At 40.0% G+C, this 12,927-nt stretch overlaps 1 long non-coding RNA gene across 5 annotated transcripts in view; it reads left to right on the plus strand.

Moving 5' to 3' along the window:
* Nucleotides 1–12,927, plus strand: part of LOC309641663 — a 35,946-nt gene that overhangs the window by 2,871 nt on the left and 20,148 nt on the right. For 3 of the 5 annotated variants that reach the window (XR_014252715.1, XR_014252716.1, XR_014252717.1), the window contains exon 2: nt 3,213–12,834. This is a non-coding gene — a long non-coding RNA (uncharacterized lncRNA). The remainder of the gene's footprint in view (nt 1–3,212; nt 12,835–12,927) is intronic. The other 2 variants (XR_014252718.1, XR_014252719.1) reach the window with 2 other exon arrangements.

Genomic DNA, 12,927 nt, shown 5'->3' on the forward strand with positions numbered 1-12,927 from the left:
TAAATAAATAAAATTAAAAAAATAAAAAAATAAAAAAAAAATTAAAAAAAACAAATAAACTTTCTCTGACCACGCCCCTCGTGGCCTTCTAGTCCTTTGCTCCTAACTGCTGCAAGATACTCTATTGTGGGAATCCCTATCCTTTATTTGTTCACTACTCCAATGATTGCCTCCAGCTTCCTGATACCACAAGCGATGCTGCAATAAATATCCCTGTACGTACATGTCTCCTTTGGTTCTGTGGCAATTTCTTCTGCATATTGAGCTCCACAGTCTCTGGAATGTCACACCATTAATAGTGGAATTTCTATATCCCAACCTTCTTGCCAATACTTGACGTTATTTTTATTTTTATTTCTAAAATTTATTTATTTTTGGCTGCGTTGGGTCTTTGTTGCTGCCCGCGGGGCTTTGTCTAGTTGTGGCTCTCAGGGGCTGCTCTTCCTTGCTGAGTGCAGGCTTCTCATTGCGGTGGCTTCTCTAGAGCACGGGCTCTAGGCACACAGGCTTCAACAGTTGTGGTACATGGGCTCAGTAGTTGTGGCACACGGGCTTAGTTGCTCCGTGGCATGTGGGATCTTCCCGAGCCAGGACTCGAACCCGTGGCCCCTGCATTGGCAGGCAGATTCTTAACCACTGCACCACCAGGGAAGTCCTTGACATTACTCAAATTTCCAATTTGCCATGAATTAAAAATACCTCATTGCATTTCTTTAATGTGTTTGAACATCTTCTCAAATATTTTCTTACTTTTGGTTTTCCTTTTATGAATTGCCTATTCATTTTCCTTTGCCTATTTTTCTATTGAGATTCCCATTTTAAAAAATTGATTTGTAGCAGTTTATTTTATTCATTTATTTATTTTGGCCGCACCACTTGGCTTGCAGGATCTTATTTCCCCTACCAGGGACTGAACCCAGGCCCCGGCAGTGAAAGCACCAACTCCTAACCACTGGACCGCCAGGGAATTCCCTGTAGCAGTTTAGTGTATATGAATTTCCCATATTAGTCCTTCATTGATTTTAGACATTGCAAATATCTCTTCCTAACTTTTATCATTAACTGTCAATAATATTGTTTACTGAACAGAAATCCTTAATTTTGGTATAATCTAATTAGTCACTATTATTCTTATGGTTTGTGATCTTGATATATTTAAAGACTTCCCCACCCTGGCAATGATTTATTGAGGTATAATTGAGATATAATTGATATACAATAAACTGCACATATATCAAGTCTACAATGTGATGTTTTGACATACATAACCACAATCAAAATAATGAACATATCCATCACCCAGGAAAATTTCCTTGTGCCTTTTGGCAATTCCTCCTTCCTAATCCCCATAATCTCCCCCTGCCCCACACCAGCATGTGTATGCCCAGTTGTTCCAGCATCATTTGTTGATAGTAGTAAATTTTTTTAAAAATTTATTTATTTTTGGCTGCAGTTGGGTCTTTGTTGCTGCGTGCAGGCTTTCTCTAGTTGCGGCGACCGGGGGCTACTCCTTGTTGCAGTGCGCGGGCTTCTCATTGCGGTGGCTTCTCCTGCTGTGGAGCACGGGCTCTAGGCGCGCGGGCTTCAGTAGTTGTGGCACGCGGGCTCAGTAGTGTGTCTCACGGGCTCTAAAGCACAGGCTCAGTAGTTGTGGTGCACGGGCTTAGTTGTGCCGCGGCATGTGGGATCTTCCCAGACTAGGGCTTGAGCCCGTGTCCCCTGCTCAAACCTGTGTCCCCTGCATTGGCAGGCGGATTCTTAACCACTGCGCCACTAGGGAAGTCCCGATAGTAGTAAATTTTTAATACTAAAAAATGCTAGTACTACATAGATAGAAAAAATGGGCATTTTTTACAAAGTTATTTTTTAGGGGAGAAAACTTCAGGGGAGGTATTTTACATACAGAATCCTTTGAAATGGACCTTGTTAAATAAGTACTTAGAAGAGGTAAAAGGTATATGCCAAGTAAGTTTCATTTAACATAAAGCCCCTGCAGGGACTTCCTTGGCGGTCCAGTGGTTAAGACTCCAGGCTTCCACTACAGGGGGTGCTGGTTCGATCCCTGGTGGGGAACTAAGATCCTGAATGCCCGCCCGGTGCGGCCCTCGCACCAAAAAAAAAAAAAAAAAAAGCCCCTGCAAGAGTGATTTATGCAAAAACAAACAAACAAAACCCCACAGACACAATTACAACTAATAAGAACATTAAAAAGATTTCTGGGAACTTCCCTGGCAGTCCAGTGGTTAAGACTCCGTCATTCCAACGTAGGGGGTACGGATTTGATGCCTGGTCAGGGAAGTAGGATCCCACATGCCGCGGGGCAAAAAAAATTTATGGGACTTCCCTGGTGGCGCACTGGTTAAGAATCTGCCTGCCAATTCAGGGGACACAGGTTCGAGCCCTGGTCCAGGAAGATCCCACATGCCGCTGAGCAACTAAGCCCGTGCACCACAACTACTGAGCCTGCGCTCTAGAGCCCGCCAGCCACAACTACTGAACCCGAGTGCCGCCCCCGCTCGCCACAACTAGAGAAAGCCCGTGTGCAGCAACGAAGACCCAATGCAGCCACAAATAAATAAATAAATAAAAATTTATTTAAAAAAAATTTCTGAGTATAACATGAATATTACCCAATCAATAGTCGTTATCTTGATCCTTAAACCGGATAATGAAAATGCATGAAATGAATGTTACTGGTCCATCTTATGTATATGTATATATATATACATCTTATACTTATGTGTGTATATACAAGTGTCCTAAGTAAAATACTAGTTACCTTAGTATATTAAAAAATAATTGTCTGCACACTCCTTTTCTAGTTTCTGAAAAACTTGCATGAAGTAGTAAGAAACTGTTCTTGAAAATCAGTAGAACATATCTGTAAAATCATCTGGGTCAAAACTTTTGGTAGGAAAGTCTTTGATTAACATTTTATTTATTTATCTTTTAAACTTTTATTTGTTTGTTTGTTTATGGCTGCTCCGGGCCCATGGCAGTGAAAGCATGGAGTCCTAACCACTGGACTGCCAGGGAAGTCCCTTTGATTAACATTTAATTTCTTTAACGCTTGCTGGTTTTAAATTCCTTCTCCATCCATTTTGCTATTTATATTTTCCCAGAATTTATCCATTTCACTTAGACTTATAAATTCATTAGTGTATGGTTATTAATAATATTGTTTTGTTTGTTTTGTTTTTTTGGCCATGCAGCATGTGGAATATTACCCAGACCAGGGATCGAACCTGTGCCCCCTGCAGTGGAAGCGAGAAGTCTTAACCACTGGACCTCCAGGGAAGTCCAATATTGTTATTATTTTTTAAAAAATCTGTTGTGGGAGCTTCTGAGTTGGTGAACATGTGGAGATGTGGGGAGAGTGGGACCTGGAGATGGCATGGAAACTCCCACATACTTTGCCTTATACATCTCTTCCATCAGGCTGCTCCCTGAGTTGTATCCTTTTATAATAAACCAGTAATCTAGTAAGTAAAATTTAAAAAAACTGTTGTGTCAAAATAAACTCAAAATGGCTTAAAGACTTAAATGTAAGACATGACACCATAAAACTCCTAGAAGAGAACATAGGCAAAACATTCTCTGATGTAAATCATACCATTGCTGCTTTGTTTTTTTTTTTTTTTTTGGCTGCGTTGGGTCTTTGTTGCTGCGCATGGGCTTTCTCTAGCTGAGGCGAGCGAGGGCTTCTCTTCGTGTTTGGGCTTCTTATTGTGGTGGCTCCTCTTGTTGTGGAGCAGGGGCTCTAGGTGCGTGGGCTTCAGTAGTTGCGGCACACAGGCTCAGTAGTTGTGGCTCAAGGGCTGTAGAGCACAGGCTCAGTAGTTGTGGCACACAGGCTTAGTTGCTCCTTGGCATGTGGGAATCTTCCTGGACCAGGGCTCAAACCCGTGTCCTCTGCACTGGCAGGCAGATTCTTAACCACTGTGCCACCAGGGAAGTCCCCATACCAATGTTTTGTTAGGTCAGTCTCCCAGGGCAATAGAAATAAAAGTAAAATTAAACAAATGGGACATAATCAAACTTAGAAGCTTTTGCACAGCAAAGGAAAACATAAACAAAACAAAAACACAACCTACGGACTGGGAGAAAATATTTGCAAACGATGCTACCAACAAGGGCTTAATTTCCAAAATATACAAACAGCTCCTACAGTTCAATAACAACAACAACAAACAAAACAAACAAAACCCAATCAAAAAATGGGCAGAAGACCTAAATTTTTTTTTTTTTTTTTGGCTGCACCATGTGGCATATGGGATCTTAGTTCCCTGACCAGGGATCAAACCTGGGCCTTGGCAATGAAAGCTTGGACTCCTAACCACTGGACCGCCAGGGAATTCCCCCAGAAGACCTAAATAGACATTTCTCCAAAGAAGACATACAGATGGCCAACAGGCACATGAAAAAATGCTAAGTATTAGAGAAATGCAAATCAAAACAACGAGGTACCACCTCACACCAGTAAGAATGCCCATCATTAAAAAGTCTACAATAGGGCTTCCCTGGTGGCACAGTGGTTAAGAATCCACCTGCCAATGCAGGAGACACGGGTTCGAGCCCTAGTCTGGGAAGATCCCACATGCCACGGAGCAACTAAGCCCGTGTGCCACACCTACTGAGCCTGCGCTCTAGAGCCTGCGAGCCACAACTACTGAGCCCACGTGCCACACTACTGAAGCCCGGGTGCCTAGAGCCTGTGCTCCGCAACAGGAGAAGCCTATGCACCACAACGAAGAGTAGCCCCCGCTCGCCACAACTAGAAAAAAACAACCAGCGCACAGCAAGAAGACCCACTGCAGCCAAAAAAATAAAAAAAAAAAAGTCTACAATAATAAATGCTGGAGAGGGTGTGGAGAAAAGGGAAACCTCTTACACTATTGGTGGGAATATAACTGGTACAGCCATTATGGAAAACAGTATGGAGGTTCCTCAAAGAACTAAAAATAATGCAGCCACTATGGAGAACAGTATGGAGTTTCCTTGAAAAACTAAAAATAGAACTACCATATGATCCAGCAATCCCACTGCTGGGCATATACCCTGAGAAAACCATAATTCAAAAAGACACATGCACCCCAATGTTCATTGCAGCACAATTTACAATAGCCAGGACATGGAAGCAACCTAAGTGTCCATCAGCTGAGGAATGGATAAAGAAGATGTGGTGTATATATACAATGGAATATTACTCAGCCATAAAAAGGAAAAAAATTGGGTCATTTGTAGAGATGTGGATGGACCTAGAGACTGTCATACTGAGTGAAGTAATTCAGGAAGAGAAAAACAAATATCATATATTAACGCATGTATGTGGAATCTAGAAAAATGGTATGGATTATCTTATTTGCAAAGCAGAAATAGAGACACAGATGTAGCGAACAAACATATGAACACCAAGGAGGGAAAGTGGGGAGGGATGAATTGGGAGATTGGGATTGACATATATACACTATTGATACTATGTATAAAATAGATAACTAATGAGAACCTACTGTATAGCTCAGGGAACTCTACTCAGTGCTCTCTGGTGACCTAAATGGGAAGGAAATCCAAAAAAGAGGGGATATATGTATAAGTATAGCTGTACAGTAGAAACTAACACAGCATTGTAAAGCAACTATACTCCAATAAAAATTAATTAAAAAAAAACAAACTAAAATTAGAATTGCCGTATGATCTAGCAATCCCACTCCTGGGCACATACCCAGATAAAACTGTAGTTCAAAAAGATACATGAACCCCTATGTTCATAGCAGCACTATTTACAATAGCCAAGACATGGAAATAACCTAAATGTCCATTGACAGATGAATGGATAAAGAAGAGGTGGTATACATATATACACTGGAATATTACTCAGCCATTAAAAAGAATGAAATAATGTCATTTGCAGCAACATGGATGGACCTAGAGATTAGCATACTAAGCAAAGGAAGTCAGAAAGAGAAAGACAAATACCATATGATATCACTTATATGTGGAATCTAAAATATGACACAAATGAACATATCTATGAAACAAAAACAGACTCACAAATATAGAGAACAGACTTGTGGTTGCCAAGGAGGGGGGTGGGGGAGGGAAGAATTGGGAGTGTGGGATTAGCAGATGCAAACTATTATATATAGGCTGGATAAACTACAAGGTCCTACTGTATAGCATAGGGAACTATATTCAATATCCTGTGATAAGCCATAATGGAAAACTACATTTAAATTAACATAAAAAAAACCTATTGTGTTTGTGTTGTATCTGTGGAGTCTGTGTTCCATTTTCATTCTGTATTTTGCTTATTTGCATCTTTTTTTTCTTTTGGTCTTCTTTATCATTTTAGCTAGAGTTCTCTTTTTGTTTCCTCTCTTGTTCATTGATTATATGATTCTCTTTATTCTTTTTTAAAAATATTTATTTATTTATTTGGTTGCACTGGGTCTTAGTTGCCGTGTGCTGGATCTTCACTGCCACGTACAGGATCTGTAGTTGCGGCATGCGGGATCTAGTTCCCCGATCAGGAATCGAACCCAGGCCCCGTGCATTGGGAGCACGGAGTCTTAACCGCTGGACCAAGGAAGTCGCCTCTTTATTCTTATTTCGTCTTCATATATCTCACAGATTTACCTTGTTAACGATATCCTTCAGATTTTCTGTATTTCACCTTATTGTTTGTCTGAGAGGGTATGTTAAAAACTCCAGTTCTAATAGTTGATTCATTCTTGAGTTGAATGCTTTGTTCATCAGTTTCCAAAATTTTTGCTTTCTTTCAAGTATATTTAACATTCTACATCTCTAATTAAAGCTTTCGTTGTATCCTAGAAAATTTGATAAACTTTCATTTAAAGTATTTCATAATTTCTCTTATTTTTTTTAACCCAAAGTTTACTACTAATAGTATGTTTTTAGTTTCCAGACATTTGTCAGCTTTAAAAAGTTATCCTTTGCTTAGTAATTTCTCATGTTATTGCATTAAAGTCATAGAACATAGGCTGTATAATACTGATTTTTTAAAATGTAATATTAAGCCTTCCTTTGTAATTTTGTGCAGTCATTTTTTGTAAATGTTTCACATGTGCTAGAAAAAGTGTATTATCTATTTGTTATATGTAGAATTCTTCATATATCATATATTGAGCTTATTAATTGTATTATTCAGATCTTTTATTTATATCTTTGCTTATTGTTTGTCTTTTAAAAATTAATTTATTTATTTTTTGGCTGCATTGGGTCTTCGTTGCTGCATGCAGGCTTTCTCTAGTTGTGGCAAGCGGGGCTACTCTTCGTTGCAGTACGTGGGCTTCTCACTGAGGTGCCTTTTCTTGTTGCGGAGCATGGGCTCTAGCAGCGTGGGCTTCAGTAGTTGTGGCACTCGGGCTCAGTAGTTGTAGCTCCCGGGCTCTAGAGCGCAGGCTCAGTAGTTGTGGTGCACGGGCTTAGTTGCTCCATGGCATGTAGGATCTTCCCCGAGCAGGGCTCGAACCCGTGTCCCCTGCATTGGCAGGGGGATTCTTAACCACTGTGCCACCAGGGAAGCCCAAAGTTAACTATTAAAATTTATATATTTTGAGCCTATGTTGGCAAACACATTTATGATGGCTATATTTTCTTGTCCTCTTTATCTTATTGTTATGTAATACTCTCTCCTTTGTCCCATAATTATTTGCCTTGAATTTTATCACATTAAAATCCCAATTTGCTTTTGGTTTATTTTTGCCTGGTAAAGCTTTTCTCTTGATCATAGGTTGAGTTTCCAGAGAAGCCAATTCTAAAGTGGAGATTAGACTGCAGGCAGTTTATTAGTGAGTGCTCTTGAGATCAACACTTGCAGGAAAGGAAGGAAACAGGATTGGAGAGGAGAAGTTGGACTGCTGAGCAGTCGCAATGCTGCAACTAATCTGGAGGGAACTCTGAAAAAAGGTTAGTATCTCACCCTCTGGAGAGCAAGTGTCTTACCAAAAGGCATCTGACATACTTGCCACTTCCTGCTCAACCAGTCCAATTTACTTGATGTTGTCAGTATAGCAGATCAGTATAATGATGTTCTGAGAGATGTACAGCTGGTGAGGTCTCTTTAGACTATTTTCTGACAGAGGACAGGCGATTTAACATAGCCTTGGGGCAAGACCATAAATGCATATTGTTGCCTTTTCCAAGCGAATGTGAACTATTTTTGTTCTCCTTTCTGATAGGAATGGAAAAGAATGTGTTTGCCAGAGCAATGGTTGCATACCATGTACTTGAGGCCTAGTTATTTTTCTGCTCTAGTAATGATACCACATGTGGCAAAGCAGCTGCAATTAGGGCTAGTAGTTGGTTGAGTTTGCAGTAGTTCACTGTAATCCTCCAGGATCTATTGTTTTTTTTGCAGGGACCAGATTGGTGAATTAAATTAAGATACAATGGGGACCATTACCTTTGAGTCCTTTAGATCTTTGTTGTCCAGTATGGTAGCCCTAGCCATAGGCATCCATTTCGAGAAGTCAGAAAAAGAGAAAAAAACCCAAAGAAAGTAGAGGAAAGTAAATAATAAAGATAAGAGCTGAAACTGGGACTTCCCTGGTGGTCCAGTGGTAAAGAATCTGCCTTCCGATGCCAGGGACGCGGGTTCGATCCCTGGTCGGGGAACTAAGATCCCACATGCTGTGGGGCAACTAAGCCCGGGTGCCCAAACTAGGGAGAGAAAACCCTCATGCCACAACTAGAGAGAAGCCCACGTGCCACAGTGAAAGATCCCACATGCCACAATGAAGATCCCATGTGCTGCAACTAAGGCCCGACCGCAGTCAAGAATAAACTAAATTAATTTTTTAAAAAAAGAGCTGAAACTAACGAAATACAAAATAAATACGCAGTTTTAAAGATCAACAAAGCTAAGTTTGTTCCAATATCAGGAATAAAAAAGGAGGCTTCCTATAGATTCTACAGATAACAAGAGGATATTATAAGTAACTTTATTAAATTAAATTTTAAAAGTTGGTTGAAATAGAAACATTCTTAGGAAAACAAAACTTACCTAAACTGATCAAAGAAGTAATAAAAAATTCTGAATGGTTCTGTATCTATTAAAGAAATTGAATACATAATATAAAAACTTTCCCACAAGAAAATTCTAGACCCCAATAGATGTACTAGTGAATTATTCCATTTAGGGACGATCTTACAAAAACTTTTCTAGATAATAGAAAAAAGGAAACAATTTCCCATTCATTTTATGAGACAATATAACCTGAACAAATTTATTAAGAAATAGGAAAATTACAGGCCCATCTCTCATTAACTTTGATGCAAAATATTAGCTACACAAAATATTAGCAAACAGAATCCATTGATAGGCTAAAATTATAAAACACTGTAGTCAGGTTGGGTTTATTTCAGTAATTCCAGTGAGGTTTAACACTGGAAAACCAAGTAATATAATTTACTACATTAACAGTATAAAGGAGAAAAATCATGTAATCCTCTCTACGAATGCAGAAAAACTATTTGATAAAATACAACACCCATTGATGATTTTTGAAAAAACATAGGAATTCCCTGGCAGTCCAGTGATTAGGACTCGGCGCTTTCACTGCTAAGGCCCGGGTTCGATCCCTGGTCGGGGAACTAAGATCCTGCAGGCTGCGTGGCCAAAAAATAAAAAATAAATTTTAAAATTAAAAATTAAAAAAAATTAACAAACTAGGAATAGATAAGAACTTTAAAAAATTTGATAGAGGCCCGCGCACCGCGATGAAGAGTGGCCCCCGCTTGCCACAACTAGAGAAAGCCCTCGCACAGAAATGAAGACCCAACACAGCCAAAGATAAATAAAATAAATAAATTAAAAAAAAAAATTTGATAGAGAGTACTTACCAAAAACCTACAGCAAATATCATACCTAATGATACAAACCTTGAAAACATTGGGGGCTTCCCTGGTGGTCCAGTGGTTAAGACTCTGTGCTCCCACTGCAGGGGACACGGGTTCAGTTTCTTTTTTTTAAGACAGAACAACATTCTATTTATTTATTTATTTATTTATTTTATTTATTTATTTTTGGCTGCGTTGGGTCTTTGTTGCTGCACTCAGGCTTTTTCTAGTTGTGGCGAGCAGGGGCTACTCTTCGTTGTGGTGTGCGGGCTTCTCATTGCGGTGGCTTCTCTTGTTGCGGAGCACGGGCTCTAGGCGCGGGCTTCAGTAGTTGTGGCTTGTGGGCTGTAGAGCGCAGGCTCAGTAGTTGAGGCGCACGGGCTTAGTTGCTCCGCGGCATGTGGGATCTTCTCCGACCAGGGCTTGAACCTGTGTACCCTGCATTGGCAGGCAGATTCTTAACCGCTGTGCCACCAGGGAAGTCCCGGGTTCGGTTTGATCCCTGGTTGGGGGAACTAAGATTCCTGCATGCCGCATGCTGCCGCCAAAAACAAACAAACAAACCAAAAAAACAACTTTGCAAACATTATGCTAAATGAAAGAAAGCCTGGCATAAAAGATCATATTGTTTGATCCCTTTTATATAAATCATTCAGAATAGATAAATCCATGAAAACAGAAAGATTGGGGTTGCTAGGACTAGGGATAGAGCGGTACAGGGAGTAACTGCTTAGCGGATATGGGGTTTTATTTGGGGGTGATGAAAACGTTTTAGAACTCCACAGAGGTGGTGGTTGCACAATATTTTGAATGAACGGAATGACCCTGATTGTAATTTTCTTTTCTTGTGTTGTCTTTTTCTGGCTTTGGTATTGGGGTAATGTTGGCCTCATAGAATGAGTTAGGGAATTTCTTCTTCCCTCACCTTCTCCTTCTTCTTCTTCCTTCTCTTCTTAAGAGTTTGAGAAGCACTGATGTCAGTTTTTAAAATGTTTGGTAGATTTTACCAGTGAAGCCTGATCCTGGACATTTTTTCGGTTGGGAGGGTTTTGGTTACTGATTCAATATCTCTACTTGTTATGGGTAGCTTCAGACATTTTATTTCTTCTTGAGTCAGTTTTGGTAATTCCTGTGTTCCATGGATTTGCTCATTTCATCTAGGTAATCTAATTTGTTGGTGTGCAATTGTTCACAGTATTCTCTTACAGTCCTTTTATTTCTGTAAGGTTGGTAGTAATGGCTCCATTTTTATTTCTGATTTTAGTTATTTGTGTCTCTCTTTTTCTTAGACTAAAGGTTTGTCAATTTTGTTCTTTTCAAATAATTAACTTTGGGATTCACTTATTTTTTAAAAAAAGTATTTATTTATCTATTTGGCTGCATTGGGTCTTGCAGCACGTGGGATCTTCATTGCGGCATGCGAGCTTCTCTCTAGTTGTGGCATGGGGGCTCCAGAGCTCGCGGGCTCTCTAGCTGTGGCCCACAGGCTCTAGAGCACGTGCCCTTAGTTGCCCCACGGCCTGTGGGATCTTACCCACATCCCCTGCATTGGAAGGCGGATTCTTAACCACTGGACCACCAGGGAAGTCCCTCTCTATTATTTTTCTATACTCTATTTCATTTACCTCTGCTCTGATCTTTATTATTTCCTTCTTTGTGCTAGCTTTAGGTTTAGTTTGCTCTTCCTTTGCTATATCTCCCTCTTCTTTCTGATCTCTAAATGGTGAAGGGTCTTAGGGCTCAGTCCTTGAACTGTTTCACTGTCTACTCTCACTCCCTAGGTTAGGAAGTGGGGAAGATCCCTCAAAGAAGACAGAGAGCAAATGTGTCCGTGAAGTAGGAGGAAAACCAAGAGAGAAGAGTGTCTCAGAAGAAAAGCAAAGAAAGACTTTTAATAAGCAGGGACAAATACTGCTGGGAGGGCAAGAAGGGTGAGGATTGAGAACTGGCCAGAGATTTGATCACATATGGAGGTTTTTGAAGACTTTAACAAAGTTCTCTCAAATGGTGTGGATTAAACTTGATTTATAATGGATTGAAGAGACAATGGGAGAAGCTATCAAAGACTACTAACGTTATATCAGAAGAACTCAAGAGCCAACCTGAAGTGAATCCCAATGTAACCATCTCAATGTAACTAGGATAATAACCACAATGGATTAGAGCACATTAAATAGAAATAAATCTATGAATTCATAATGTTCTTTTAAGAAATATGAAGTAGTCATCATTGGAAGATGAGAGGGAACCAACCCATTATTTTGAAAACTTTTGATCAAGTATCAAACATTTATCTTGCCTTTCCTATATGAACTATACATCAGAGTAGCCTACTTCTACTCTGAGGGGAAGTTTCTCATTATCAGAATATGCCAGCCAATAAATGAAGAAGGGATATTATAATTAGAATATCACCATTTTGCAACACCTAATGAATGTATGGATTTAAGCCTTGAGCAACAACAGTTGCTAACATCACAAAAAGAGGTAACCAGATATTATATGCCTCCTGATGGAAGAACTCACTATCATCTATGAAGCAGTCTTACCAAAATAATCAAATCTGAATCTGATCAGCCTCTCAATCCAATACCAATTTACAACAAATTCATAGGCCAAAGGAAAGATACCACACAGTCAGCAAAATTCAGAATGCAGGAAATTTTATAGGACAACAATCTTAAGTTTCTCCAACAAATAAACTGCAAGAGAAGGATACCCCAGAAGATTAAAGGATGATTGTTTGCCAATTTTCCCCAAATACCCCCAGGATAGGGAATGCCTGAGACAGTCATTACAGGGTTGGGCCACTATGAGAGTTAGAAATGTTTTTACTCTCTCTAAAAACACAAAATTTCTTTCTTTTTTTTTATAGCTACACCACACCGGCTTTCGGGATCTTGGTTCCCCAACCAGGGATGGAACCTGGGCCCCAGCAGTGAAAGCGCTGAGTCCTAACCACTGGACCACCAGGTAATTCCCCAAAATTTCTTTTTAAAAAGTAAAATATCTGGACTTCCCTGGCGGTCCAGTGGTTAAGACTCCACGCTCCCAATGCAGGGGGCA

This window comes from Balaenoptera physalus (genome assembly GCF_965194825.1).
Source record: "Balaenoptera physalus genome assembly, chromosome: 13".
Classification (NCBI taxonomy): Eukaryota; Metazoa; Chordata; class Mammalia; order Artiodactyla; family Balaenopteridae; genus Balaenoptera; species Balaenoptera physalus.